The following is a 27732-nucleotide window of genomic DNA, read 5'->3' as shown; positions in this document are numbered from 1 at the left end:
CCTGCCTCACCACCTGCAGGCATGACCATGGGGATGCCCACTCTATGGATCCTGCTTGGCTTGCCTGGATTCTCAGCAATAGCAATGTGCTAGGAACATTCAGATGTCTGTCAAATGAAAGTCTGGCTCAGTGAGTGAGCTATACCATAACTGGGTACGGTAACAAAACAGAAAAGCAAATAAACTTATGTTCGCCAGGAAGCCAATACCATAGGAGGGCCAAGAACACACAGAGAAAATATGGGATTTCTGACCCAAGAACAAGGCAGACAGGTAGCAGAGACCAGATGCCAGTTTAGTCCAAACCATGGTTCCAAGACTACACTGGTTAAACCCAATACATGTATTTCTAGGGGAACCATGTGGGCTTTGTGCTAACGCCACCAAGCATAAGAGCAGGACGTGTGTAGAATTCACAGTTTCTAAGAAGATCTTAAATGTGCTATGAGGCTATAAAGTCAAGAACATTTTTCAAAGTGGCCTAAACCATTAGTCCATCAATGGAGAGCAAAAACATTCCTTTTAGGCTCTTCCTCGACAAAAGAGGGAGGGAGGGCATCCTTGCAGTGAAAGCCAGCTGGGGAAAGTGAGATAAAAAGGTGGTTTTATATATGTAAAAAAAAAAAGCATCTACTCAAGACCATCTGGCTGCAGGACAGCTCCTTCCCACCAGAGGGCGCGACAGGCGCAGGAGGGCGCAAAAAGAGCGAATCTAGCCACAGCCTTAAAAAATTCACAATTCACCGTCCAATATTCAGAGATGGACTCAGACCCAAAACTCAAACCCCATGATAGACACACAGAGGACAAATACAAAATGAACCAAAGCCAAGGTGCAATGTCTGTTCCACTTCCTGTAGTGGGGTATGAGGAGGAGGCTGCATGCTAGTATTTGGGAATAACCATCTGGTAGGCATCACAGTCGCCACGCTGTTCACCCTGCGCTATCTTCATAGCTCTGACCTCCCTCCAAAAGAAGCGTGGCCATTTATTTACTTATTTATTGTCTTCTGGTTAAGGGTAGGGCTTGAACTTTGTCCCTTTTGTCCATTCTGAGCCAGTGGCACCTAGGGTCGAGCCCATTACAGCAAGCACTATCGATGTATTAGGGATGAATGGAGGGGGCAATAGGGACCAGGAGACAGCTGACAGGGAGGTAGAGCGGGTGCCTGCAAGACTCTGGGTCCCTATTATGTGTTCTGGCCTTGGCTTTTGGGGCATCTCCTTCCAACCTCTTTTTGTGTCCTCGGGGTATAGCCATGTCTTGCCAGCCTGATGTGCACATGCCTTAGAGCAGCTCTTACCCTCTTAGCCCTCCTACGTCAGCCCAGTTCCCCTCTTCCTCCTCTCTGCCACACTGCATCAGTCAGAGCTCTCCAGAGAGGCCAAGCCAAGAACACACACACATAGCTCTATAGGAAGGGGTCCTTGGAGAATTGGCTCTTGTGGTTGCAGAGGCTGAAAAGGCAGCAGTCCGTCTGAAAGGCTCTGGGTGGCTTTGCCCAAGTCCAGTGCACCAGGGCAGCAGAAGGTGGTTGAACACGGAGAGGCTGTCTCTATTCTGAGTGGGACAAAGAGGTCTAGGGAAAGGGGCATCTTATCTGGCAGGAGCAGAGTGCCCAGTGTTGTTCTAGGGTATTCCAGGATGGACAGGGCCATTAGGCAAGTGGTGTTGCCTATGCTGAGCTTAAAACAGAGGCCAGAAGATATCCAGAATATGTCAGGAGGCAGAGCTCAAGAGGCAGCATATTGAGAGGCCCTGAGGTGGCCACAAGAGTAGCATGCCGCCTCGCCATCGGGTTTTGTTTACTTATTTTTGTCTTTCTTCTCCTCCTCCCCACACCTGGGTCTCATGAAACCCAGGTTGGCAGCAAAACCTTTCTCTGTAGCCAAGAATGGCCAGATCCTCTACGTCCTTGGTGTGCCCTGGAGTTACAGGCATGTACCACCATGCCAGCTCCTATCAGGTGTTTTTTTGGTTTTGGTTTTGGTTTAAGACATGGTTTCTCTGTGTAGCCCTGGTTGTCCTGGAACTCACTGTGTACACCAGGCTGTCCTGGAACTCACAGAGATGTGCCTGCCTCTGCCTCATGAGTGCTGGCATTAAAGGCGATACTCTCTCTCTCTCTCTCTCTCTCTCTCTCTCTCTCTCTCTCTCTCTCTCTCTCTCTCTCTCTCTCTCTGTCTCTCTCTCTCCCTCTGTGTGTGTGTGTCTCTGTCTCTGTCTGTCTCTCTCTGTGTGTCTCTCTGTCTCTGTCTGTCTGTCTGTCTGTCTCTCTCTCTCTCTCTCTCGTCAGGAGGACTCTGGCACTGAAGCTGAAATCGTTTCTACATGGGGGACTCAGCATCCAAGTCGTTTATCATGACTGGTGTAAGAACTCAGGCTTTATGCTGGCCTGCCCTTGTCGGTATGCCCTCAGGCAGTACCCTGGTCAGCCCAGGTTCCATGACTGCTAGTCTGCACGCAAGCGCAAAAGACCCCTTTAAAAGAAAGACCCACTCCCGCTCTTTTTCGAGTTCCTCTGTTTCCCGCTGTTCCCCTGGGGCCGACAGGAATTTTCCTGCCTCCCTCTTCTCTTCTGTCCTGTCTCTGTATCTCTATCTCTGTGTCTCTTTACGTCTTTTCTCTTTCCTCCCCCTGCTCCCTTTTCTAATGAAACTCCTCACTTAAGCTCTGTCTGCTCCTCATGTTTTTCCATGTCTAGAGGAACAGTGAAACTCATGTACGACCCCCAGAAGAGAGATCAGGGCTAGTGGGATGGTACACAGCTGTAACCCAGCACTCAGGAGGCAGAGGAAGGAGGATTGTGAGTTGGAGGCCAGCCTGGTCTACGTAGTGAGGTATTGTCTCAGAACCCAGAGATCGAGAGAGAGGGTCAAGCACAGAGAAGGGGAGGGGAGGGGAGGGGAGAGGGATAAAGGAAAAGGGAAAGATCAGAAAGTCTTCCTATTCCAGGTAAGAGACATGTATGTGCCCCCTTGTGTAGAGACACATTCTTGAGCATGAACACAGAGAACGCCATGGGGTCAAGAGGAGGCTGCCGGGTTTTCTAGGAAGAAAAGAGGAAAAGGAGCTGTGCTCGGGTCGGGATGGATGCGAAGCGCCTATGTTCAGGTCCCTCAGCCTGTCCTTTCTGTAAAGCCTGTTTTGTGGGGATTTTGACCGGGAGAACCAGGTGAGAAGTCATGGGGTTTATCTGAGGTGCAGAGCCCCCATCCCTCACTAGCACTAATAGCAGCTGTCACCCAGAACCCTGCCAAGGCTACCAGTTAGTCACTAGCCTCAGGAGAGCCTGGTCCCTGACTAACACCTTAGAAGCCCTGGCCTTGTGCTCAGGACATGCTACCTGTGGCCACGAGGGGGCAGTGTGGTGTAGCATTGCCCAGCAAAGTGGTCTTAAGCTGATTATTTTGCTCCCTGGACCTCAGTTTCCTGCTCTGGAAATAATGACGGAGAATCCATGAGTTCAATGTACCTATGAGCGTCTTCTGAGGTCCTGGTAAGCCCCACCCTGTGCCAGGCTCAGAGGGCATTTACATGCATGGATGGCTAGAATTGGGTCAGTGTTCATGACCAGCCATTGCAGTCCCCAAACCCCATTCCTTGGAGATGCTCCTCTAGAGGGCTATATGCTGTGAGAAAGCCCCAACCAGCTCCCAGGAAGGGCTGTGGGGAGAGGCCAGAGGAGGAGCTGAGTCCCCTGATGGACAGCCTGGTCACTGCAATGAGGACTGAGCAAGTCCTGGCTTTTCCAGCCCAGCAGTGTAGTCCCACACAATTCCAGAGCCCAAGAATCTTCATAAACAGTTGTTTGGTCATACAATCTTGAGTGATGTTCTCCATAGCCAATGTGATAAGAGTACTGACATACACCACACCACACCCACACCACATCATGAACCAGACCTGGGCTCAGGCAGGTCTGAGCTCCATGGCCCATCTGTCATTTACCAGCCATGAAACTGGGTCACGTGTCTGCGGTTCTTTGACCACCAGTTCCCATCTCTGTAGGAGGGGCTCCTGCAGCCCACCTCCTGGGCTTATAGAGGAGCTGTCCACTTCATGGCCAGGGCACTGAGACTCAGTGGCTGTTTTCATTGGCCACTGATTTCTTTTGTCTGTGTCCTGGAGTGGGAGGCAGAGGGAAGGAAGCTGGGAGCTGCGCCCTCTAGCAACCAGTCTACCTGTAAACTGTTTGCTGCGAGTGTACGTGCCTCCAGGGCCACCAGAGCCAGAGGCCTATCAAAGGCTTCAGATAGATGGCAGGTACGCTCACTGTTCATGCCAAGCTGGGCCTCCCCTTCATAAAGACCTGGTTTTTGTTGGCTGCTCTCCTGGCTCCAGAGCCAAGCTCGGTGATCTATTCTAAGCAGTCTGCTGTCCCTGGGCACACTCAGGCCTTCTGTTTGCCCACGGCCAGCCTGTGAAACTCTCATAATGTAGCCTTGTTCTCCTCACCACACAGCGGCCGGCTGCTCAGAGCCTGCCTGGGGAGGAAGCTGTGCCAGCTACACTGAGCTGGTTTCCAGGAAGACACAAACGCTGTGTGTGGCCAGAGATGGAGACACCTCTCTGTTGGCAATCCCTTCAAATTAGGGTCAATTTGTTATGGGCAAAAGGCATTTTCAATAAGCAGAGAAATCTGGCTTTCCACTGAGCTCCAACACACCAAAGCTATAGGGCCTTTGCATAGACAATCTGGCCCTTATGAGACAACCTCATCCTTCTTCAAGACCAAGCTAACGTTGCCCTGTTTCCTGCTGGATGGGCATATGCAGCTGAAGCCCTTCTCTGTCATCTTGCCCTGTTGGTTTTCCCTGTGTGTGTTTTCTGTCTTATCTATAAACTCTCACTACTCTCCCTCTCTTCTCTGTCCAATTCCTGCCCTGCCTTTCTCCATGGAAGTGATAAGTCTACCTATTTCCAATACAAAGAACTTGGGTTAGACCAGGCCTGTCCTGACTTGCCTATCCTCTGTCCCTGACATTCACGAAAAGTAGCTCATAGTACCCACTTGGTGACCATTTCTTGCGGAGTAAACAATGAACCTACTACCCTCTTAGTTCATTCTTAGGCTGGGTGGGTCAGAACCCTATGTACCAAACGTTTAGCCAGTAATATTGGTTTTGTGGTTTTTGTCGTTCCGTTTAGTGTTGCCAGTCAAACTCAGATCTTCTGCATATCATCAAAGTGCTCCTCTGAAAGAGAGCAAGAGTAAAGAAAGAGCTGTACCCCAGGAACTTCTGGGTACAGAGTTGGCTCTGAAGCCTCAAACCTGCCACCAGTTATAGCAAGGGTTGAAGGAACAGAGCAACAGGTAGGTATTGAGTGGTCAGCAGGGGCAGAGGAGGGCATGTGGGAGTGGCCAGGCGGGGATCCCCAGGGAGGAATCCACACTGGAGCCCCGGGCAAAGAACTGTGACTCTGTGTGTAGGGGCCCTGAACAGGCAGCGTGTGTGACAGACTAGAGGTGCAGGACGTGTGGAGCTGGCCACAGATGTACAGGGACCTGGATTTGTCCTGCTGAGTCAGTAACCAATGTCAGCAGTGAAGCCCAGGCACACATGCTTTATTTCACTCCAAGCGCACATTTCCCAGAGGTGGGGCCATGAGATCCGGGAAATTCAGGGCCAGGAAGGAGATTCCCATCCCTGGGGGTATACAAGTCCAGAGCTGTGGAGGGAGATGAGGGGCTTGCTGGGAGAAGAAGCCTGCCAAATCCTTTCTGACCCAGAGAATCTGCAGACTGAAAACTGCCTTGTTCAGGCCCAGAGAGTGTTTAGCTGGGAGCTTGTCTACAAATATGTGCAATGGTAAGTTTTTTTACTGCAATAGGGAAAACTCTTAGAAATCACACTTCCAGAAAGTTATCCTATTGGTCAGCACCCCTGTACCCAGCTGATGTCATTTCCACGTTAGTAACAGAGGAAGATTAGAATGTTCATTATACAGGTGACCTAGCTGAATGTTCATTATACAGGTGACCTAGCTGAATGTTCATTATACAGGTGTGGTCTCTTCCTGACAGCCTCTAAAATACACAGACACACACACACACACACACACACACACACACACACACACACACAGTTTCCAGCTGAAGGAATTAAATAAAGCTTAAAGGTAGCTTTTGTCAGGCCCCCTCTTGTTTTTGCTTTCCATTCTGTCTGCGATAAATAATTAGAATTTTAATGTGAGAACTTTTAAGGACTAATGAATGCCAGGATGACAAAAACCAAAACCCCTCACTCGCCAAACTCTGCGAGTGATTTTCAAAGCAAAGCTGCACCGTGGCAGGCCCCTTGGAACGTTTGTAGCAGCACCTTCGGCATCTAGCTACAGTCGCACCACCTCAACCCAGCTTGTTTGGGAAAAAAATCATTTTCTCCAGGGCCAGGCTGACACCACCAGCCCCGCCCTCCACGATGACTTCTATAGTTGGCCAGGACGAAGGCTCCACCCTTATCTGGGCTCCCAAGCTGTCCCCGCTGTGCCCTTCCCTACTCCACTTCTTTCTGCTGCTACAGATAGCAGATTCTCTGGTGGGAAGAATCACCTCTGAATTTGACTTCCAAAACAAGCAATCCCTCTCCGGGTTGGGGGAGGGGACAGAGCCAGCAACCTGTTGGAAAATGCTCAAGGCTATATGAACTGGTGCTTTCCTGTTCTTCTTTTGGACAAGCATAGGGCCTGAACCTCCAAGCTGGGCTGGTATCAAAGCTACCTGCCATTATCACCATTCATCGCCCATGACAGAAGAGGGCTTCCTGGTTACTACTGGTGATGTGAAAGGGCATGACCCATAGTAGAAAGTAGAGCCCACCTGGGATGGGTGGACACCAGGGTCTCCACCGTCTGGGTGGAGAACAGTGCTGTGCAAGACTCTCAAAGTGACGACTACTACAGACTATGCTAATCTTATCCTTCATCCCCAGACTCTCTCACTCCTACCCTTTCAGTGAGATGGATATAGGATTTTGCAGAGACACTAAGATTAGCTGGAGCAGGGCTAGTACTCTTTAGTATAGGGCAGACAGGGTATTCGCTGGAAGAAGAAGATGAAGGAGAAGGAGAAGGGTACCCAGGGTTCTTCAGTGACAGCATTAATCTATGAATCTCAGTGGGGTACCTGTGGATGGATGGGTGGGGGTGGATGGGTGGATGGATGGATAGGTGGGTGGATGGATGGATGGGTGGATGGAAAGATAGAAACTCAGCTGTGGTGAGGAAAGCACCAGGCTTCAGAACATCCCAGAATAATAACCCACCTGCTTCCAGTCCTGGCAACTGGAGAAAGAGCAGGAAACAGGAGTCTCCAAGTCACCGTCCTACGAAACAGTGCTAGGCCACTGAGAGGGCTCACTCAGGCACTTACCAGCATTGGTGCACACATATCTACTGGACACACACCCACTCATACCCAGCTGAAGTGCAGACTCTGAGGTTCTTTCTTGTCTTGAGGTAGGTCACAGTGTCCTGAGCTTGACAGGCACAAGCAGAACTTTTCTTTTTCTTTCTTTTTTGCTGCCTCCTAAGTCTGGGATTAATGCATATGCCACCGCTGCCCAGCAAAATGTTATTTATTTACTTATTTACCTATTTAATATGCATTGGTATTTTGCCTGGATGCATATTTGTGCATCATGTGCGTGCCTCATACCTGAGGAGGCCAGAAGAGGGCACCAGATGCCCTGGGACTGAGATTACAAACAGTTCTGAGATGCCCTTCTCTTTCCTCCCTGAAACTGACAACCACTAAGTCAAGCCCCCCCCCTTTTTTCTGCCACTTTCCCACTGCCCCAGTGGCAGGCTCCATTTTCAGATGCAGGTGACATTAGTGAGTCACCCCAGTGGTGCCATGGGCCTCATTCCCCGAGCTCAGGCCCTCCCGCTGGTGCCTCCCGCTTTATCTTTCCTGGCACAGAGCCACCTCAGAGGGTGAGGAGCTAAAAGGGGAAGTACTGAAGACGGGCGCAAAGGGCGCTGGCTGTCGGGCTTCCGAAAACACCTTGCAGGAAATGCCAGTGCAAGCGCTTGCCCCCACCCATCACCACTGTCACAACTGAACAAGGGCCCAGCTCATCAGCTCGTGACAACACTGCATGAAGCAGGCTCGGGCTTCTACCTGCAGCAGGATCTCCTGTCTGAGCTGTCACTCTCTGTGTACAGCCCTGGCTTTTCCAGTCTCCCCTGCACTCTGAGGAAGCCCCCAGGCTCTGTGAGGTCTGAGGAGGGGTTCAGTTCTGTCAGCTGAGAAGGTCCTCTCCAGAGTGGGTGGCAGGCATCTTGGCATCTTTCCTGGCACTGCCCTGTGAGCACCTTGCTTTTTGTCCTCTCCCACCCCCACCCCTAGGTTGACAGGGAATCAATGGTCAGTCTGTGACATGAGTTAAAACTGAGCATCATATCAGGGACGGTGGGGACCCACAACATAGCACAGAGGCCGAGGCACCCGTGGACCCAGAAGCCCTGAATGAGAAAACCCCTCAGGGAGGTTTGGCCTTCCTCAAAACAAGGGATGTGGGTGACTGAAGGGACAGCTACTTGCTGATGCCTGGGTGACGGAATGAATAAATGGTGGGAGAGATCGGCTCTGGCACTCCGTCTATATGGCATCTTTAGGGAGAATCTGCCCTGCTGACGATCTAGAAGGTTCCAAGGCCACACGTGTACTTTAGGCCTGGACTGATAACCCCCTGAGGGACCAGAGTGCTAGGCATAGCTGCCTGTGGCTGGCTCTGTGTTTGCTTCCCCAGCTAATCAAGTCCCTGTCATGCTAACCTGTGTGTGGACAACTGAGCCAAAGAGCCCAGTCCTCCACATCAGTATGCCCTGTGGTGTGTGCAGGGTGCTCGATACCGCGTCAGCAGAGCTGTGTGTTTGTGAAGGTGTACACGAGAGGGAAGGAGGTGTGGGGCAGAGCTGTATGTGTTTGCCTGTGAGCGAGAGGGGCATGCACAGGTGGGCTTCCCATGGGAACAGTGAGGGGGCACCAGGAAGTTTTTCCAGCTCTCTGCCTTCTCTCCACCTCCCAACACTTGCCCAGGCTTGGGCCGGGCTGGCTGGGCCCAGACCCGGAGCCTCTGGTGTTCAGCCCAAGCTCTTTTAAGGCATTTCATCCAGCCGCACCCCTTCCTGTCAGCTGCTCCCAGCCTCTCTTAAGCTTCTCCTCTTTTTCTGTCCCTGTCCCTGCTTCCATGTCCTTCGCCACCCCCATCTCTCCGCAGTCTCTGTCATACACCTCCCTTTTCAGGAAGCGCTGGCTGCAGCCCTGTCAGGCTTTCCTGGCAGACACAGCCTCTCTGTCCTCACCCCTGCTGGAGGAGGGAGGGCTCTGGGAAGCTTCTCCCTTGTTGGTGACTTAGCACCCTGTCACTTCCTTTTATACGACTTTAATGAGTCCATTCAGGCAGATGGAACTGCGGCAGGGTGTGGGGACAGACACAATAATTAGAGACGGTGCCAGTAGCCAGCATGGCTGGCACCATGGCGCTCAGGCATAAATATAAAAGGGAGCCTCGCCATAAGCCCTGAGGTGTGTCACTTCTGGGTCCCAGGGTAATGCCTGAGCAGATGTGGTCTCCGTGTTAGCTAAGGCTGTCACTCTCAGGTCCCTGGGAGCCAAGGTCACAGGGCACTGCAAGCCTTTGTGATGATGGCCCTGCCCTCAGGCTGTTCAGGCTGGGGAGAGGAACCTTGAGCTACCAGGCTCAGAAGCCAAGGGGGCTGTCCACCAGTGGGACATCAAATTTCCCCATAGTCTTCCATACTGGGGTTTGTCGTCTGCCACAGTGAAGTGTTTGTTTGTTTGTTTGTCTTTCACTGAGTGCATCCTGGAGTCTGGCAGGATACTGTGGATCTCTTCATTTTGTCTCATGCATTCACTTGTTTACCTCAGCTGTAGCGCTCACAGGCGCTATGACACTTGCTGTGCTGGACCCTGGTGTGGGGTGGGGCAGAGGAAAATGAGAATGTAGGAAGCAGTGCCAGGGGCAGAAGTAAGTCAGGGAGTCCCCCAAGGCCCGGCCACAAGTTGCCTCCCTGGGTTAGCTCTGTCTGAACCCCTGGTCCTGAGCCCCCACCCTCATGTTTGCCTTTCTGCCCATCTTGGTGGCACTCACTCAATGTGTTTGTCACCAGCCTCCACTGGCTTGTGTCTCCTGAAGCCACACATCCAGCATGGACAGCGAGATACCTCCTAAGCAGTGGGGCTCATGCTAAGCTGGGGTAGGGCTGTAGGAAGGACCTCAAGGCTGACTTTAGGCAGTGGTCTAGGAGATCAGCCAAGGCAGGGTGGCCTCAGGAGACCAGGGAGTAGCTTGGCCTTGGTCTCTGAGGATGATGCTTGTGACTGCCAAGAAAACCTTATGTGGTTCTAATCCCCTTTGGGGTGGTCCTTTCCCCAAGCCTGGTCACCTTAGGCCCCAAAGACTCCCCAGCTCAAAAAATTTACAGGTGGAGAAACTGAGGCTCAAAAGGGTTCTTTTTTGAAGATACTCAGCTACTAGAAGCAGAGCTAAGAATGCAAATCTCTGACTCCTCCTGAATCTAGCAGTCACCCTCCATCGACCCTGATAATAGGTCGGTAACAGGGACGGCAGCAGACCTTCCCAGCCTGAGCTGTTGAAATGCACATTCTCTACCCGGCTTCCAGGGACTCAGTGAGGCAGAAGTTCCTGTCAATTGGGAAACTGAACCTCAGAACCAGTCTACCTCACACGGAGGGAATGAGGCCGGGCCTGCTTCTTGGCGAGGGTTTGTCAGGGCAGCTGAGTAGGGACAGGGCTGCCACCCACCATAGATGCTGTAGTTCTGGTACTGGCCTACAAACATGTTGGGTGGCCTGGTCCTCAGGGAAGAATGACAGCTCCAAGAAGAACAGGGTGCAGCCCAGCCAGCCTGCTCCCACCACCCTGCTGGAGACACCAAGGAGGTCTCCAGTGTCACCCTGCCAGGGTCCGCCCTCTCTGACCTGTTTTCCTGGCAGCTGTGGCTCAGGGCGGGTCAGCTCAACCCTGGGTGTCCTGCCAAAAGCCGAGGTGGCTGTGGGGTCAGAAGCAGCTTCCTCCCCCCATGCCTCTGCTGTGCCACCTTGCACTTCCATGAAGGACTTAGTTGTCCATCTCCCTTCCCTAACAATCTGACTACCAGAGAGCCTCGGTCCTGTCCAGGAGTCCAACTTCCACCCTTTGCCCCGTAAGGGGGTGTCGCGAGCGACTGCCCTCTGAGCCGAGCAATGGCCATTTTGGGGCGTTCAGCTGCCCCAAAAGGTCATCTCAGCTTTTTGACGCGTCCACTCTCACATCGAGGGGCAGGGCAAGGCTGGGGTTCTCACCCGAGTATCCAGTTGTTTGTGTCCTACCACTAGGCATTGTGGCCTGGGGGTGGGGGGTAGAGTATACAAAGGCCAGGATGACTAGAGTGAGGACTTCATTCACATGGCTGTGAGGAAGCCCCCAGCTGACCTGAGTAATGCTCTTCATGTGCAGCAGGTTGTGGGAGGGGTGCCCGTACCCCTGTAAGTAACCCCACCTAGGCTCTGTAAGGAAGCCCAATAGGTTCATTAGTTCCCTAGGGTGAACTTTGGCAGAACCATGCCTTAGTTTTTTGTTGGGACCCCGGGAGGAGGGGTAGATGTGGCTTTATGCTTCCCCAGGGAAGAAATTTGAGCAACAGGGGGTCACTTTCAGTAAGCATGGGCCCTGTAACTCAGGATGTTTGCAAGACGGAGGGAATAGGTCCAATCAAGGTGTCCTACAGCCACTCCTAAACTGACTTCTCCTCTTGCTACTCATGCCAGGAAGGAGGAAGTGGCACAGAGGGGTCAGGAAACTTGCCCAGGATCACACTGAGAGTACGTGACAGACCTGGGTTAGAACACTGGCCATCTGGTGCTCTAGTCGACTCACTGTGCACAGATGGCTGCTTCACAAGGAGCTCTTTGCTGGTCCTTGAAGACTCACTCCCACTGGGAAGCAGAGCCAGAACATGGTAGGGCTAGCATGGAGGATGGAGGACCGCTGGATGCCAACTGACGGTGGGCTGCATGCCCTTAGCAGCAGTAACCATTCTGAGTGGTTTCTCATGCTATATGACTGGCCCCTTATAACTGAGAAATCAGGCAAGGGAGGCAAAGCGGGCAATTCCTGCCTCCTCGGGAGGTGGTGAGGACTACCCCAAACAAGGGCATAGAAGCACCTGCCACGCTGTAGCCAGGGCCAGCACCCTGTGCCTGCAGCTGTCTCCTGTGACTGCGCCCCTGCGCATGGCGGTTGGTGCCTGCGAGAATGTGGGGGTGACATAGCTCAGGGTAGAAGGCGGAGCACAGGCCGAGAGTTGGGGGAGCGGGTGGGCAGCACCAGGAGAGTTGCGGATCCAGGCTGGGGTGCACCTATACAGGGGCCTGCTGGAGGCTCGAAGTGGTCTGAGGTTGGAAGCTCTGGTTTGACTTCATCTGTAGACTCTGTGCTGGCTCTGGGCCAGGCACGGTTTACTTTCTTTTCTAGGCTCAGAGGGTTTCTGGGGTGGGGTGGGGTGGCACAACGCTGAGTCAGAAAGGTCCTAAGGTGAAAGACTATCTCAACAAGAGTTTCAGTGTGGGTGCCCAGGTCTTACCTTGCACAGGGTTCAGGTTTGCCTGCCAGCTGGGCCCAAGGTAAAAGGTACGAGCTAGGAAGTTTGGCTTCCTGTATGAATGTACAAAAGATTCTTGCTCACCTTAGGAGTGAAAGCAGAAGGTATGATGGCACATGCCTCTAATCCCAGCACTGGAGGGGCAGAGGCAGGGGGTTTGCAGCAAACTTGAGGCCAGCTTGGTCTCCATAGAGTTGTGGGCTAGCTAGGGCCCCACAGTGAGACCCTGTCTCAAAAACCGAAAAGACCAGCCAAAGAAGAATAAAAGTGGAAAAGCTAAAACAATACCAAATTTATACTGTAGTCTTCCTGTTGGCCCAAGGAGCCCTGCCACCCTGGTGGTGGGCGGCCCTCTGGGTGGTTTTGCCACATGAACTGGTTAAAATCTAGCTTTCCACGGAATTCACCGTCAGCAATTTCATTTCAGTCCTGACTCTAGAGTTACGTCTTCTGTTTCCGATTGGTCATTGTAAAAACAAATGAGTGACTGAAAGGTGAAGCAGAGGAAGCTCTAGGGAAAGGAAAGTGAAAGTCTCCACTGTGCCCAGCCCAGGGTGAAGTCTGCACGCATCCAGGCAAGGGCATAGACCAGGGGCATGTGTGGCATGAATCAGGCTCAGGCTGGCCTGGCCTCAAGTCCTCCTCTATAGATAACTCCTCGGCTGTCCGTTTCCTGTCTCTGGAACTGATCATCTGGCCCACCCCAGCTACTGGAGGGACTAAGAACCGACAAAAAGCACCCTGAGTGAAAATAGATAAAACATTAAGAACAGTATGCAGTAAGTGCTCAATAAATGCCTCGTGGAAACAAGGATGAGAGCCACACACTAGATGAGGACTTCATGTTGTAAGCTTCAGATGACTGAATTGGAGAGACTTTTACCAGAGGGCAGTGAGAAAGGTCACCCACTGAGTGGGGTCTGGGACAGCCATGGAAGGAAGCAACACGCAGGCATCTGCTGCAAACCTGTTGGCCTTCGAGACAGGCTCCACGAGAAATGCCAGCCACCAGAGGCTGAATACTGCACTGTGTGATTCCACAGGAAGCCAGTAGGGATGAGGCAGCTCAGCAGTTGCTAGGGAAGGGACAGGGGGAGGATCAGGGGTGGACATGTGGTAGGCATGGAGTTCTAGCTTTGATGGGGGCTAAGCTGTAGAGTACTTGCCAGGCATGTCTGGTTTCCATCCCCAGCACTTGAGAAATAAACAAATAAATAGATGTGAGGTCACCTTTGGAGAGAGGGACATGTTTTAGAACTACACAGAGATGACAGTCACACAATGTTGTAGGTGGATACATGCCACAGAACTGGCACTTTAAATGACTAAGTATCTGTGGTGTGCATTTTACCTCAGTTTTAACAACAAATGGGCTAGTATTGAACTCACAGTGATCCTCCGGCCTTTAACTCTTGAGTGTTGGGATTACACACATGCCCTTCCATGCTCTGCTTAATTTCAGTCTATAAAAAGAGAAGAGAAAGATGGAGTGACTTGCTACGGGCACAGTCTTCCATCTGTCAGAGTGTGTGTGACTCAGCATGACGCCCCGTCTCCCAAGCTGAGTCATCTAGTTAAAGATCACCAGGTCAAAGGTGCCTACATGGCCACCCATATCACCACCTGTGTGGGCAGGGGCTGACATTGCACTTCAGGATCGACGCCAGAGAGTCCCAAGGTCAGAGGCTGGGCGGTTCTTTGGCCTGATTTCCACATCTGCCTCCAGCTTGCCTGAGTTGTGGTTAATGCTGCCTGCACACCTTCAGAAACCAGGACTCAGTAGTCCTTCATGCTCCAGAGTCCTGTGGGTACCATCACAACACAGAATGGCCTTGGATGGCCACATAGTATCCAAAGTCACCTTGCTCCTCCTAGCCTCAGTTTCCACAGCTAAAGCCACATGTAACCACCACAGGAAGGTGGAGAAGGACAAGGAACTCGAAGTGTGTGTCATGGAACTGGGCATGTTGGGAAAAGGTACCAGGGACTATTGCTCTCACCTGCTCTCATCCTTGGTTGCTCCCAGAAACCTTCAAGCATTACCTGGATTAAAGATATGTCTGAGGCCACAGCTCAGGGAATGAGCACAGTGTGTGACCACCCAGCAGGCAGCCACTACTATCACTTATTCCAACTCTTTTTGTGTTTTTATTTATTTTTTGATTTTTTTTTTACACAGGGTTTCTCTGTGTAGCTTCGGGTCTCCTTGGACTCTCTGTAGACCAGGCTGGTCTCAAACTCACAGATATCTGCCTGCCTCTGCCTCCTAGGTACCTGGATTAAACGCATGTACCACCACCGCCCAGCTAAAATGTGTAGCAGAGGTTGGCCTTGAACTCATGATCCTTCCTCCAGCCTCAGCTTCCTTCAGCAAATCCTACCAGCATGTGCCACCACCACTGGCTACTCCAGCTCTTGATTGCTCACACATGCTTCCATACTCTCAGATGCTTCCAGGAGCTCACACTGAAAAGTTGTGAACAACCAAGTCCTCCTGGGAATGGCAGAGAAAGGGTTTTCACTGGAAACTATTCCGTTTTATTGAGCGTTTCCACCATGTACTGCTCTTATACCAAATCTTAATTTAAAATCAATTAACCTCTGAAACAAAAACTCCGTCTGAGTTCCCAGTGGAAGAGACGAGAGCTATGACTCTTGGTCTCCCCTCTTCCATGAACCCCACCGCCACCCAGGTTCATGCTTCTCCCAGCTTAAGGGCTCACACTGCTTGTCACTGTCTCCCTGTCCACTTCCCTCATAAAACTCAGAACTAGGAGAGCTACTTGGAAGGGCCTGTCTGATTCACCCCAGATCTCCACTGACTGAAGGAACGAGGCTCAGTGAGGGTTAGCTCGCTAGCTTGCCTGAGATCACAGAGTAGGCGGTTTGGCTAGACTCTGGGCTCTCATCATACCACACCCGGACTTCTTTAGGATTACCCTCCCACTCTCTAAAAATGTTTCTAAAAGGCCTACCTGGATGCTGTCCAGATGGCCTTCAGTCATTGTACAGATGCTGTGTCACTTAGGAATGGGGAGGAAAGGTCCTTCTGGCCCCAAGTGGCAGCTGGAAACACCAGCTGGGTATGTAAAATGCCAGCCAACCAGAAAAACAACAAAAGACATGTGGTTTGCCCTCTTATGTCTGCTTATCTGTCACTTCAAAACTAAGATCTCAGTCTCCTGAACCCAGGGGCAAATTCTCCTGATGCTAGAAATGTCCTCCAGGCAAAATGCCACTGTCCCAGAGGCCCTGTGAGGCAGTTCTACAAACTGACTCCGCAGATGAGAAAACTGAGAGTCAGAGAGAGGGAATACCTTACCTTAGATCTTAGGACTATCAGCATCAGAATAGGGTTTCAACTCAGCCCTTTGGAGCCTGAAGCTTTGTGAACAGTGACACAGCTTTAAGTTTGTCAGCCTAGCTTTACAGTTGCTATGAACTCCCAGGGCCTTATGAGGATAAAGTATCTAAGTGTGCAGAAATACTTTGAACCTGTGTTCTGCACCAATAGACACTTCAAATCTTGACATTTGTGGCTAATGATGCTCTCCCAGAAATGAATAAGGTGTCCCTCTTGGTGACCTTACCAGCACAATGCCATCTCCTCTCTGGAGACTTCAGTACCCTCTAAACACACAAAGTAGGCAGCAAGAATTGGGAAGAGGCTCCAATCTTTTTTGTTTGCTTGTTTTTATAAGCATACTATATTCTCATCAGTATTGGAGGCTCAACTCCCACAGGCTGAGAACTTTGTGTTATATGTTGTCCTAGTGAGAAATTGTTCCTAGTGTCATAAAGCCTAAAAATAAGGGTGTGGGGTGTTATTCATTGATTCATGGTACACAGGGTACACTTAATATTTGCAAGGCTCTGGGTTTGGCTTACAGAACCAAAAGTCAACCATTCAAGCATAGAAAATGAATCTAAAATAATCATGGTACCTTACTTACTGTTCTGTTGCTGTGAAGAGACACAAGACAGCTTATAAAGAAAGCATTAGTGCTCGCTTTGGCAACACATATACTAAAATTGGAATGATACAGAGAAGATTAGCATGGCCCCTGCACAAGAAAGCATTAGCTGAGGGCTTGCTTATAGTTTCAGAGAGTGACTCCATAACCATGGCAGGGAGTATGGCAGCCGCAGGCAGACATGAAGCTGAAGCAGGGGCTAAGAATTTGAATTCTAATGCAGGGGAGGGAAGGGATAGAGGGAAGGAGAGAGAGGGAGGGAGGGAGAGAGGGGGGAGGGAGGAAGGGGGGAGGGAGGGAGGGAGGGAGGGAGGCAGGCAGGGGGAATAAGGCTCCAATCTTACCTTTGTGAACCCTGCTGAACCCAGGGGTGGCACCCAGTCTGTAACCTGTAGCCTGCTGGACTGCCTGCCAGCTTGCCTGCTAGAAGGTCTGTGGCCAGCTGATGGTCACTCAGAACCACAGAAATCTGGCCTGTCCAGAGCAGACTGACCTCAGCCTCCCAGCTGCCCTTAGCTGCTTGTTTTCTGTGACCATTCTGCCAGCAGCCAACCTCGCCCATGCCCTAAAACCAGTAAGCTCAAATTTTAAATTTTGCTTCTAAAATGAGGGTACTTGGGGAGAAAGGCTCTTGATTTTCTTTGAAAAATGTATCCTGATGGCCTAATGACTTTGGCTCATATAGCCCCTCATAATTTAAACCCGTCTGGCTGAGACCCTCACCAAGTCTCCCTCAGACCTCTGGACTAGCCTTCTGCCTGGTTCCCCCACTTCATCCTCTTCTTCCTCTCCCTCCAAAGCCTGACCTAAAGTTTGCCTGCTTACTATCACCAGGAGTGCCTATAACCTGGAGTGCCACACATCATCCCCCAGGTGAGGCATTTTAATCCAGGACTTGGTGTTATCTGGCCCTGGATGGGCCTCCAGCCTTATTTCCTATCAGCTCCACTCCTGCCTCATACCACACATGGCAGGCTCATGTTCTGTAGGGGAGGGACCCCAAGGACCCACTCTGCATCTGCCCATCCTGGGGGCTGCTGGAATTTAATGAGATCTAGAATGCTGGCCAGAGAGGTGTGCTGTGTGGTCAGCGTTTATGTCCTACCCTCCTGCCACCAGCCAGAGTTCTCACCCTTTCAGCCACCGCTCTGGAGCATCGTGAGCTGAGCTTGCAGAATGGAAAGACAGCTGACCACAGGGCAGGGTCCGGGAGGAGATCAGGCCACTCGTAATGTATGTGAGTGACCTCAGAAGAGTCCTTCCTGTCTCCAGACTTCAATGCTCCATTTGCAAAATGAGGAGCGAGGATTATTGATTAGTGCCCCATGTTCCTGGGTATTTTCTCCTTCCATGTCCCTTTCCACGGAGCGCCAGCTCCTTGTTACTACGCAGCAGTCTGTGGGTGGGCTATGTGCCCCACATGTAGCCTCTTCACACATTTTTACTGCCCTGAACAACCCTCAGAACAGAGAACCTGGTAAACCCTGGCATGCAGCTTTTAAGGGACTCTGTTGTTAGCTTCTGAGGGGTGGTGACTCCTGGCAGGCTGAGGACAAAAGAAACTCTGTCCTTATGTCTGGTAACTGCTCATGTCACACCTTGGAGAGGAACAGTGCAGAAGAAGCTCACATGGACCCTCTTTTCTCACAGAAATGTGCTAGTGTCCAGAGGCTACGTGGAGGCCAAGCCTGGCATCTGTGAGGAGGATGGCAGGAGCATCCCCAGTGATGCTCAGGCTCCAGTTGCCGAGGTAGAACAGAAGGTCCAGAGTGGCTCAGAGGCTGAGTTAGGACTTGCCATCAGGATTGGGCAAGGTTCAGCCTTGGAGGGTGGCACTTTGGAAGGCACGTGGACATAGGACCCCCAGCCAACACCAGCCCAGGCCTGGAACTTCTGCTTGTGTGGTTCTCTTTTACATTTCTATGGAAATGTAGTTTTTATGTCAAATTATCTATGTGGACTCAGCGTGTCTGGCTCCACAGCAGCCCTCACTGAACTACAGATACTCACTTCACAGATGTCTTGTGGCCATTTTATTTCTGTGGCACTAGGGATCGAACCCAGGGCTTCCTGCATGGTAGGAAAAAAACCACCTGTGGTGGTTTTAAATCATGTCCCTAATGCCCTTGGTGCATCTTGCATTGAGTCCTGCATGGAACCTGTGCCTTTGGTGGTGGTGACTTTCAATGCCAATACCAGAAGACAGAGGGGACCTGTCCTGTGAGCCCTGGACTAACTACACAGTTTCTCTATTCAGGTGACTGTTTATCACCCCCAACTCACACGTCTCCTCACTCTGGAGGTAACATAGCAGGTGTGTGTGGGAGTAGGTTCAGAGATGACTAAGTCATGACTTTTTTTTTGGTTTTTCAAGACAGGGTTACTCTGTGGCTTTGGAGGCTGTCCTGACACTAGCTCTTGTAGACCAGACTGGTTTCGAACTCACAGAGATCCACCTGCCTCTGCCTCCCGGATGACACCCGGCACAGAAAAGCTGTGCCCACGGGCACTCCTCATATATACTTCTAGTCTCATACCATTCTACAGTATGGCAAAATGAATGAATGAATAAAGGAGAAAAGAAGAAGGCCAGCGTGCATTCATGTATATGAAATTCAAAATAGGCAAAAGCAAATGGAATCTCTGGAGACAGGATCAGAATGGAAGTGCTGAGGGGAAGGGATTTCAAGGAATATTTCAGATCATGAGACTGTCCTATCTGTTGGTTGGATGTATTTTGTAAGTCTGTCAGGCACATAAACTGTGGGGTTTTTTTGTTGTTGTTTGTTTGTTTTGTTTTTTGTTTTGTGAGACATTGGAACCTGTCCTGGAACTTGCTTTGTAGACCAGGCTGTCCTCCAACTCACAGAGATCTGTCTGCCTCTGCTTCCCAAGTGCTGGGATTAAAGGTGTGCGCCACCACTGCCCGGCCTCTACCATACTTTTTTTTTTTGAGACAGGTTCTCTCACCAAATACAGAGCTCCCTGATTCAGTTAGACTGTCTGGCCAGCAAGCCCCATGGATCCTCTTGGGGCTTCCATGTCTCTGGGCTAGGATCATAGGCACACACTGGTGCTCCTGAATTTACATGCTGGTCTTCATACTTGCACTTTACTGATTGAGCCATCTCCCAGGCTTCTGGCCAGTCTCCAGAACACACTTGTGTGTGCTGTTTGAAGTGCACACTGCATTCTAGACTATTGTGTGAAACTATGTTGCTTCTCTCTCTTGCCCAGCTCTTTTAGCTCAGTGAGCCTAGCTCAGAGTTCCTCCAGCATGTCTCAGGGTCCTCCCTGACTGCTTCCATGAGCCGGAGCAGGGTCCTGTATAAGAATGCAGAGAACCATATTTTAAATGTCAGTTACAATCTCTGAGTCCATGTACAATTCTCAAAAGTAGAAAATGAGCAGAGGGATGTGTAGTCACTATGAGGCTTCCTCCTGGTGCCAGCCAGTCTCCTTCTAGGAAGAGGAAAGTGTATGTAAAGAAATTTGCAGGACCAAGGCTGGGTGTGCCATTCTGGGATCTGCAGGGCAGGCCAGCAAGCTGCAGACCCCAAGGCAGGATTCTTTTTCCCTTAGGTAAGTCGCCTTGAGGAAGTGTCTGTTTTGCTCCTTAGGCCTTCCACTGCTTGGGTGAGGCCTACAAGAGCACTCGTCTTTGCTAACTATGGATAGTGGCTACAAACTACAGCTGCAGAATACCACCAAGCAACGCCTATAGTAGGCGCTGAATAAGTAGGACTGTAGCCTGGCCAGGTTGACACATAGACTAACCCCTTCCTGAAAGGGATCCTTCCCTCTATCTTTGATGTCCCTGTGGAAACAATTTCCCCAGGACACCATTTCCATTGCTTTCTTGGGGGCCAACTAGGCTGCCCAATTGCCTTTCCCAGTCCAGGAATCTTTCAGGGCACAAGAGTTGGGGGTTCATTCTTTCCTCATCTGGTTGGGAAGGAGAAGCTTGCCCAGGCTCTAGAATTCCAGCCTGAGTACAGAGCCCAGTTGGGACACTCATCCCTGAGGTGTCCAGAGGGTTCTGTTGCAGAGTCCCAGAGCTGGAGGCCTGATAGGAGGCCGTGGGGCCCCATAGGAACCCGCCAGCTGTTTGGAGCTAGGGTTGTCTCTCTTCCCTGCCCCCACAGGCAACTACACCACTTCCTCTCCTTCACTCTCACCTACTCTTCTCCAGGCGTCCCTATTCCTGCTTGCCTGTAGCTACCACCCATCCCTAGCCCCAAGGATACTTGCTCTGCTCATTTTGAAAGAATAAGAGCAGTCAGCTGGGGACAAATGTGAACACAACTCAAGGCTCAGGCTGTCCCAGGCGTGGCCCACTCTCCTACGTGACCCTGGGAACATTGCTGGCTTTAGATTTCTCCTTGTGCTTCTGTCCTTGAGGAAGCCAGCCTTCCTTAAAAGGCTGAGGACTGCAGACTCAGGCCATGGGTTCCCTAAGGCTCTCAGTTCATTTTTTAAAGTCACCCTGGCCAGGTCACCCCAATCTCCCAGTCCGTGGCCTGCCTCTAGGGACCCTTCCCCAGTTATGGAATTTTTGTCTTGGTTGTTTCTGGGGTTCCAGGTCACATATCTGGGGGTAAAAGGTCTCTATTGTGCAGCTTAGATGTCACTTCCAGGGGGATGAGTGGAGTCACTTTCCAAAAAAAAAAAAAAGTGCTTTGTGAGAGAACCTGCACACACCCACAGGCACAGTGAGTTAGGGTTTAGCTCTGTCTCTCAGGCCACCTGCTGAGTACCTGTCACTTCTGTTGGGCCTGATCCACAGTGGCTCAGGTGGCCATAGCCTGGACTCAACTAAGTGTTCTCAGACCCACCAGGTAGGTCACCCAGAGTTCCAGTCTGGGAGGTCTCAGGTCCATATGAACTCTCTACTCTTCATTCAGAGTTGAGTTTTTGTTTTTGTTTTTTTGTTTTGTTTTGTTTTGTTTTTTTTGGTTTTTCGAGACAGGGTTTCTCTGTGGCTTTGGAGGCTGTCCTGGAACTAGCTCTTGTAGACCAGGCTGGCCTCGACTCACAGAGATCCGCCTGCCTCTGCCTCCCAAGTGCTGGGATTAAAGGCATGCGCCACCAACGCCCGGCCGAGTTTTTGTTTTGTTTTGCTGTCGTTTCTAAGCCTATGTAAGACTTACTAGTAACCATGGTTGGTGGAGTGGGAAATTCAGCACAGAGGGCGTTTCCAGAAGCACCATGCTGGCACCTGTTCAGGGAGCCATAGCTGAGGGATATATTTGACTCACAGAGATGGACTTCTTCTCAGCTCGATGCCTTTAACTCCTTGGCACTAGACCTGGTGAAGCACCCTTCTTTGTAATGAGAACCTTAGTACAAGTGGGCATAATGACCCAACTAATGTGAACTCTGGTCACTGTTCCCCACGGTTTCCCGAAGGTATCCCACATTCCTGTCAAGACTGAGACAGAGTGAGATAAGAGACATGAACATCCGCCAGAAAAGCCTATCTTCAAGTTCACCTCCCACACAAGCAACAGACTGCATAAACCGCCGAGGAGGTTGCTGCCACTTGGTGAAGAACCTGGTACCTTAACTGGTTGCAGAGCATCTGAAGTGCTAATGATCCTCTGGTTTCCTAGGAAGTCACTATCACTGTAGTAGAAATAAGTAGCTAGCTGTGCCAAGTGGAAAGACATTGCAAGACCACCTCTAAGAAGAAATGTATTCATAGCTTCTTATCTGATGCTCCCTGCCACCCAGAATCTTACTCAGTAACTGTGGCTGGCCTAGAGCTCACTCACTATGTAATTCAAACTGGTCAGGAACTCATGATGATCTTCTAGCCTCAGCACCCTGAGCACCAGGATTATAAACATGAACCACCAAACCTAGCTTGTCTCCCATTTCTTTTCCTGTGGCGCTAAGGACTAAATACAGAGCCTTATGAGTGTGTCCCACTGAGCCACACCATCCAGCCCTGCCATCAATCCCCTTTCCTACTGCCTCCCTCACTGTGTCCATGAAAGATTTGCAGATGAGAAGACTGCCACAGACGATAAGTGACAGAACAGGTCTATGTGGCACCACAACCCTTTTCCTGTGAGCCATGCCCCAGCCTCTTTGCAGAAACATATCCGAACCCCTTAAAAGAGATTTTAATTCCTGGGGAGACAGGCACCTGTCCCAAGCTCATAACTAGAATTTGAATCTGCCCTGGGAAATTAACCATGAATGACATTCACTGCTAAGCAAACCCTGGTTCCTTGTAAGCCAATCACCCAGAATAGCCACTGGGTCCTGAGCAGGGGCATTAACCCTTGACAGTAGGTAGAGGCACTCTCTGGGAGCTCTGCCTTCTCACAGGACATGGTCATGCCTGAGGGTGGCTGAGCAGGAAGGTCACTTTCCTAGGCATTCACAGCCTCTCTGTGTGCTCCTTCCCCTCTGGCATCTCTAGCTTGTACCTAGCCTGGGCAAATGGAGTTGTGTATCAATACAGCCCAGTTGGTGCTTGTGAGCACATTCATTTCCGGAAGCCAAAAAAGTGGTGTTGAAGACAGTATCCCTTGGTTGGTCTCTCTTAGGACAGAGCACTGTTTTGGACCCTTCAGGCAGGCTGGCTTTCTATGGACAATGCTATTAAAGGGCATCTGGTGCAGCTTACACAAGGTGATAGGGAGAGAGTGGAGCCTGGGGTGACCAGTTACTCTTGGGAGCTACTGATTCAAACTGCTGACCTCTCAGTGAAAGGACTTTGTCTTGGAAGTTCATTATTTTTCCAAACAACCCCAAGGGGCAGCTCCTGACCACTGCCCTTTTACAATGAGCAAACTGAGGACCAAAAGCTTAAGTAACCTGTCTTAGGTCACAGAGATGGTGACCCATGGAGCTGGGCTTTGAACCCAGGGATTCTGGCTCTAAGGCAGGCCACCTCCACATTCCTGGACTTCTGGTTCTTCATCTATAAAGTGGAAGATAAGGGCGCCTCCCTTCCCAGTTCCTGGGTGAGTTACGACATCTCTCCCAAGCCAGCTCAGCTGCCAGTCCCAGAACCAAGACCCCAGTGATGCTCCTGGGTGCCACCCTTTCCTGGATGCTCCTGGGTGCCACCCTTTCCAGGGACTGGAAGGGCAGGGCAGGCTGTGTTTCTCAAGTGTGTCACAGGACAAGGTCCCTCTCCCTCTGGACATGGGGCACTGTAAGAGGTGGACTGCCTCTGTCTAGTGGAGGTTCCTTCTATCCTGTGCCTGGTGCCCCCAGGAGGAAGCCAGGCTCACTGGTAAGCTGGGGGCTATGCCCACACATTCGTCCCTGTGCTTGTTCAAAGGATGAGGGGCCCTCACTGGGACAGCTCAGGGCAAGTGAGCTCAGCCATGATTGTGGAGACCGGCTACCACACACTTCCTGGGATGAGGTCTTCCTAGGGGCCACAGGAATGGAGTCAAGTGACTCCAAGCACAGGCTCTGGATTACAAAACCAGGGAGGATTCTTAATTCCACCACCAACCAGCTATGTGAGTTGAGCCAAGTTGCCTGGCCTCTTTGAGCTTGTTTTTCTTATCAATAAAATGGGGGTGAATTTCAGAAAATTGAGGACAGTTTTGTTTGACTGCTGATTTTCGGAAAGGTCCTTGACTCCTCTAATTCTGAATGGCAATAGGGTGCCACATCAACACAGCCATCTCTGAACACCTACTATGTGCAGAAGGTATGTGAATACCTGCTATGTAGTACAACCCAGGTGTTCTTTGGCAGTAATGTGTGTCTGCACCCATGCCTCACTAGAGGGACTCTGGCTGACTTCAAAAGGACAACCACCTAGGACCTAGTGGGTTCAGGTTGGGACAGTGCTGAGCAGGAACCTTTTGCTGTATTTTGAACTTTGCATCAGATGACTGTGACTCTGTTCTAGATCTAACACTTACATTAAGATTAGCCTTAAACCGGGAGGTGGTGGCACCCACCTTTAAATCCCAGCACTCGGGAGGCAGAGGCAGGCGGATCTCTGTGAGTTCGAGGCTAGTCTGGTCTACAGAGCTACACAGAGAAACCCTGTCTCAAAAAGCAAAAACAAAAAAACAAAAAACAAAAAACCAAACCAAAACAAAACAAAACAAAAAACAAAGATTAGCCTTAGTGGATGTAGCAGAGACGGCCAGTAAGAACATTTGCTGGGCAAACACGAAGGCCTGACTTCAGGTCCTCAGTTCCCGTGTAAAAGGACTGATACCATCTGGCATGCTTGTAATCCCAGGACTGTGGAAGGTGGAGACAGGAGGACCCCAAGGGCTTGCAAGTCCACTAGCCTAGCTGCAGGTTTGGTGACAATATTTCAAGGGAATAAGGCAAAGAGTGCTAGAGCAGGACACCTGACACCCTCCCGTGGCATCCCTGTGCAGCCCCCGCCCCCACTACAAATACCACCCACACACTGCATATACACTCTCACACACAAATAAACAAGTAAATAAATAAATGTTAGCCTTAGCGATTTGTTGTTTGACCTTTAACATGACCTGCCAGGGAGCTTGATCTCCAAGCATTCGACAGAGAAAGGTGACATGACTTGTTTGGGATGACAGAGCAGGAAGGCCCAAGTGGGGCTTGGACCCTGATGACTCTGTCCCTGGTGACTAGCCGCCTAAAAAGCTCCCAGGCCTAAGTGGAGGGCCGGGAGCGCTAGATAGGAAGGAGGAGCCGCAGGGCTACGCCCACTGGCCTCAGGGAGGCGTGACCCTAGTGTCCTGGATCTGCGTCGCAGGTTTCACAGGAGAACCTGCCCCCTTGGGCCTCAGCTCTGCAGGGGGGAAGAAATAAAAATAACCAGGGAGAGAGGCCAGCGCCTGGGCTGTGGACAGAGCGCATGCCTTTCGCATGACTCTCTTTGGCCTGCCCTGAGAGGTCCTGGGTGCCAGGCCCTAGGCTGGGCCCCAAGAGGCAAAGCCCAGCAAGCAGGGCCCCGCCTACAGGGAGAGGCTCCAGAACTGTAGACAGATTTGTGCGAGACCTCTCACCCGCTCCCTCCTCCCCACGCGAAAGCTTCCAGAAGAGTCACGTTGGAGAAAAAACGGTAGTTACTTACGCAGAGGCGCTGGGGCCTTCCAGGAAGTGACAGAGACGGAACAGAGTGACAGACGTGATGCTAGAGAGAAAAGCAGGCCGTCAGGGACACATGGGGCCAGTGGGCAGGCTGCACAGTCCTGGCTGGAGCCAGGAGCTTCAGGACTATGGGGCAGTGGGCAACCAAAGGAGGTTTAAGGTGCAGGGGGTGCGACATGATCTCATCATCCCAAGATCCAGTTATCTTAACCTCAACCTGATGCCTCCCTTTTGCCACCTGAGTTCCCGGGGAGCGGAGGGTGGAGGGTGTCACCATTCTGGTAACTTGCATGCCTTCCCGCCAGCCGGTCCCCCGCCCCAACACATGTTTGTTCAATGGTCAGCTTCTGAGGGCCTCAAGCTAAGATACCTTATCTTGGGCTCAGAAGGTCTCTGCAGTCCAGTGAAGGGGTCAGCAAGACAGACAATGGAATGAGCTACTTAAGGCAATGCAGAGTGGGGTCTCTGTAACTCTAAGAACCAGAGTCGGCCACCCTCTTACAGACGAGGTAGTGCAGGACAGAAGGAGATGCTGGGGATGCTGGGAAGGAGGCCGAAAAGCTTTTTTAAGGGCTTTGTTTGCTATGGAATGAACAAATAATTGTGAGTAGTGACAGAGAACATCAGGTGATGAGTAAACATCTATGAATCCCAGTCCCCAAGAGCGTGCAGGGCGTGTGTAGCAGGAATCTAGGCTTTAGTTCTGGAATGTGAATTACTGTGTTTCTGAGAAATTTTGTCACTATATAACCAAAATGGAACAACTTTTCAAATGTCAAGCATTTCTGACTCTTATTTCCATAGAGAGGCAGAGAAGGAGGGCCGAAGGTGTCCATACTGCCCCTTCCTGTTGAATGTGGTCAGCAACCTCCTCAGGAGGCTCTTGGGACAGTTTACTAGTGGAAGTTTGAAGGAGGAAGCTGGGAGAAGAAGGGGTCCTTCCTCAATGGCCTCCAAGCCTCCTAATGTCTGTCCAGTTGCCTAACATTCTCCCCTGGAGAGTTGATGCTCTGAAATTATTTAGGAAATGGATGTCCAGTCAGTATGACTGCTCCTGGCTGACACTGGGGGAACGGAGGGCTTTAGGGCTTCAACTCTTGCTGATTTTCAGGAATTGAAAGGTGATCAAAGGTCCGTGACAGATGGAGTTAGACTGGACTGCCTGAGTGCCATGGACTGTAAAGGAGAGCAGATAAAATTAAGACAGTAGTTGAGTACATGAGGTCACTACTATAACCTAGCTCACTACTATGTTATAACTGATTAAACCTATTTTTACTATGAAGAACCTGGTTTAGAGCTGTTCACCAATGGAATGGTGATGTTTAGTGGGGTTTTTAGACCTCATGGACCAAAGGAGATAAGAGCAGAATTATCAGAAATATGTGAGTAGCGAGTGGTGTGTTAGGAAAAACATGAGACTCCTCTAGCTTGATTATGGCTTGTGTGGCTGTGACTACTCCACCTGGCATGTCAGTGGCCCATTTGGAGGCTAGTAAAGCCTCTTCCATTATTATTTGCTTTATATTATTATCAATTGCTTTAATGTTGGTTTATACTTTTCTGTGACTTCCCCTTGCCCGACAAGGCCAGTTGAGGGTCTGGTCCTCAGGGCCACTTGGGCCTTGAGCAAAGTCTGTGGCCCCTTGAGCCTTCCTGTTACCAGTTGTCCCATCTGTGTAGGGGTTTGTCAAGGGCCCTGCTTAGCCACTGCTTTGGTTGGAAACACTGAGGAAAACTTCCCCTCACATTGGCCTTCCTCTGTGTAGAATAGATACTGGTAAGGTCCATGTGGTGGGGTCTCCATGGTCTTCCTGAAAAAAATGACAGGTAGCTCATCAAGGCTAACCTGGGATCTAACTGACTTTGGAGGTAAGTGACAAAATATTGTCCCTTTTAATCCCTCTGTCTACTTTAGTATAGGCCTCTGAATATAGTTGTTGGAAACCCAGAAAGTCAGCTACACTCATCTGGCACTTTTAACTATCATGGAATGTAGAAATAAAGCTTAGATCATGAATAATCTTAAATAAATTTTGAGTAGAATACATT

General features: G+C 50.7%; 1 long non-coding RNA gene and 1 other non-coding gene across 3 annotated transcripts; one reads left to right on the top strand and one right to left on the bottom strand.

The window, feature by feature from the left end:
* Positions 1 to 13461: 13461 nt before the first annotated feature.
* LOC121140795 lies at positions 13462 to 26210 on the bottom strand. Of its 2 annotated transcripts, XR_005877709.1 has the most exons (4): positions 16953 to 17276; positions 15610 to 15713; positions 14024 to 14097; positions 13462 to 13864 (listed from the first exon to the last, which is right to left on the bottom strand). It is a non-coding gene; the product is annotated as an uncharacterized LOC121140795 (long non-coding RNA). The 2 variants fall into 2 exon arrangements; XR_005877708.1 differs by lacking the exons at positions 13462 to 13864; positions 15610 to 15713; positions 16953 to 17276 and adding exons at positions 25664 to 25723; positions 26051 to 26210 and having other exon boundaries at positions 13871 to 14097.
* Positions 16637 to 16739, top strand: LOC121141066. Its single transcript, XR_005878004.1, has one exon. It is a non-coding gene; the product is annotated as a U6 spliceosomal RNA (small nuclear RNA).
* Positions 26211 to 27732: the final 1522 nt, after the last annotated feature.

Source organism: Mesocricetus auratus, unplaced genomic scaffold (assembly GCF_017639785.1).
Source record: "Mesocricetus auratus isolate SY011 unplaced genomic scaffold, BCM_Maur_2.0 Super-Scaffold_100006, whole genome shotgun sequence".
NCBI classification, from domain to species: Eukaryota; Metazoa; Chordata; class Mammalia; order Rodentia; family Cricetidae; genus Mesocricetus; species Mesocricetus auratus.
Note: the sequence above shows the minus strand (reverse complement) of the source record. Positions and strands in the feature narration are given on the sequence as shown.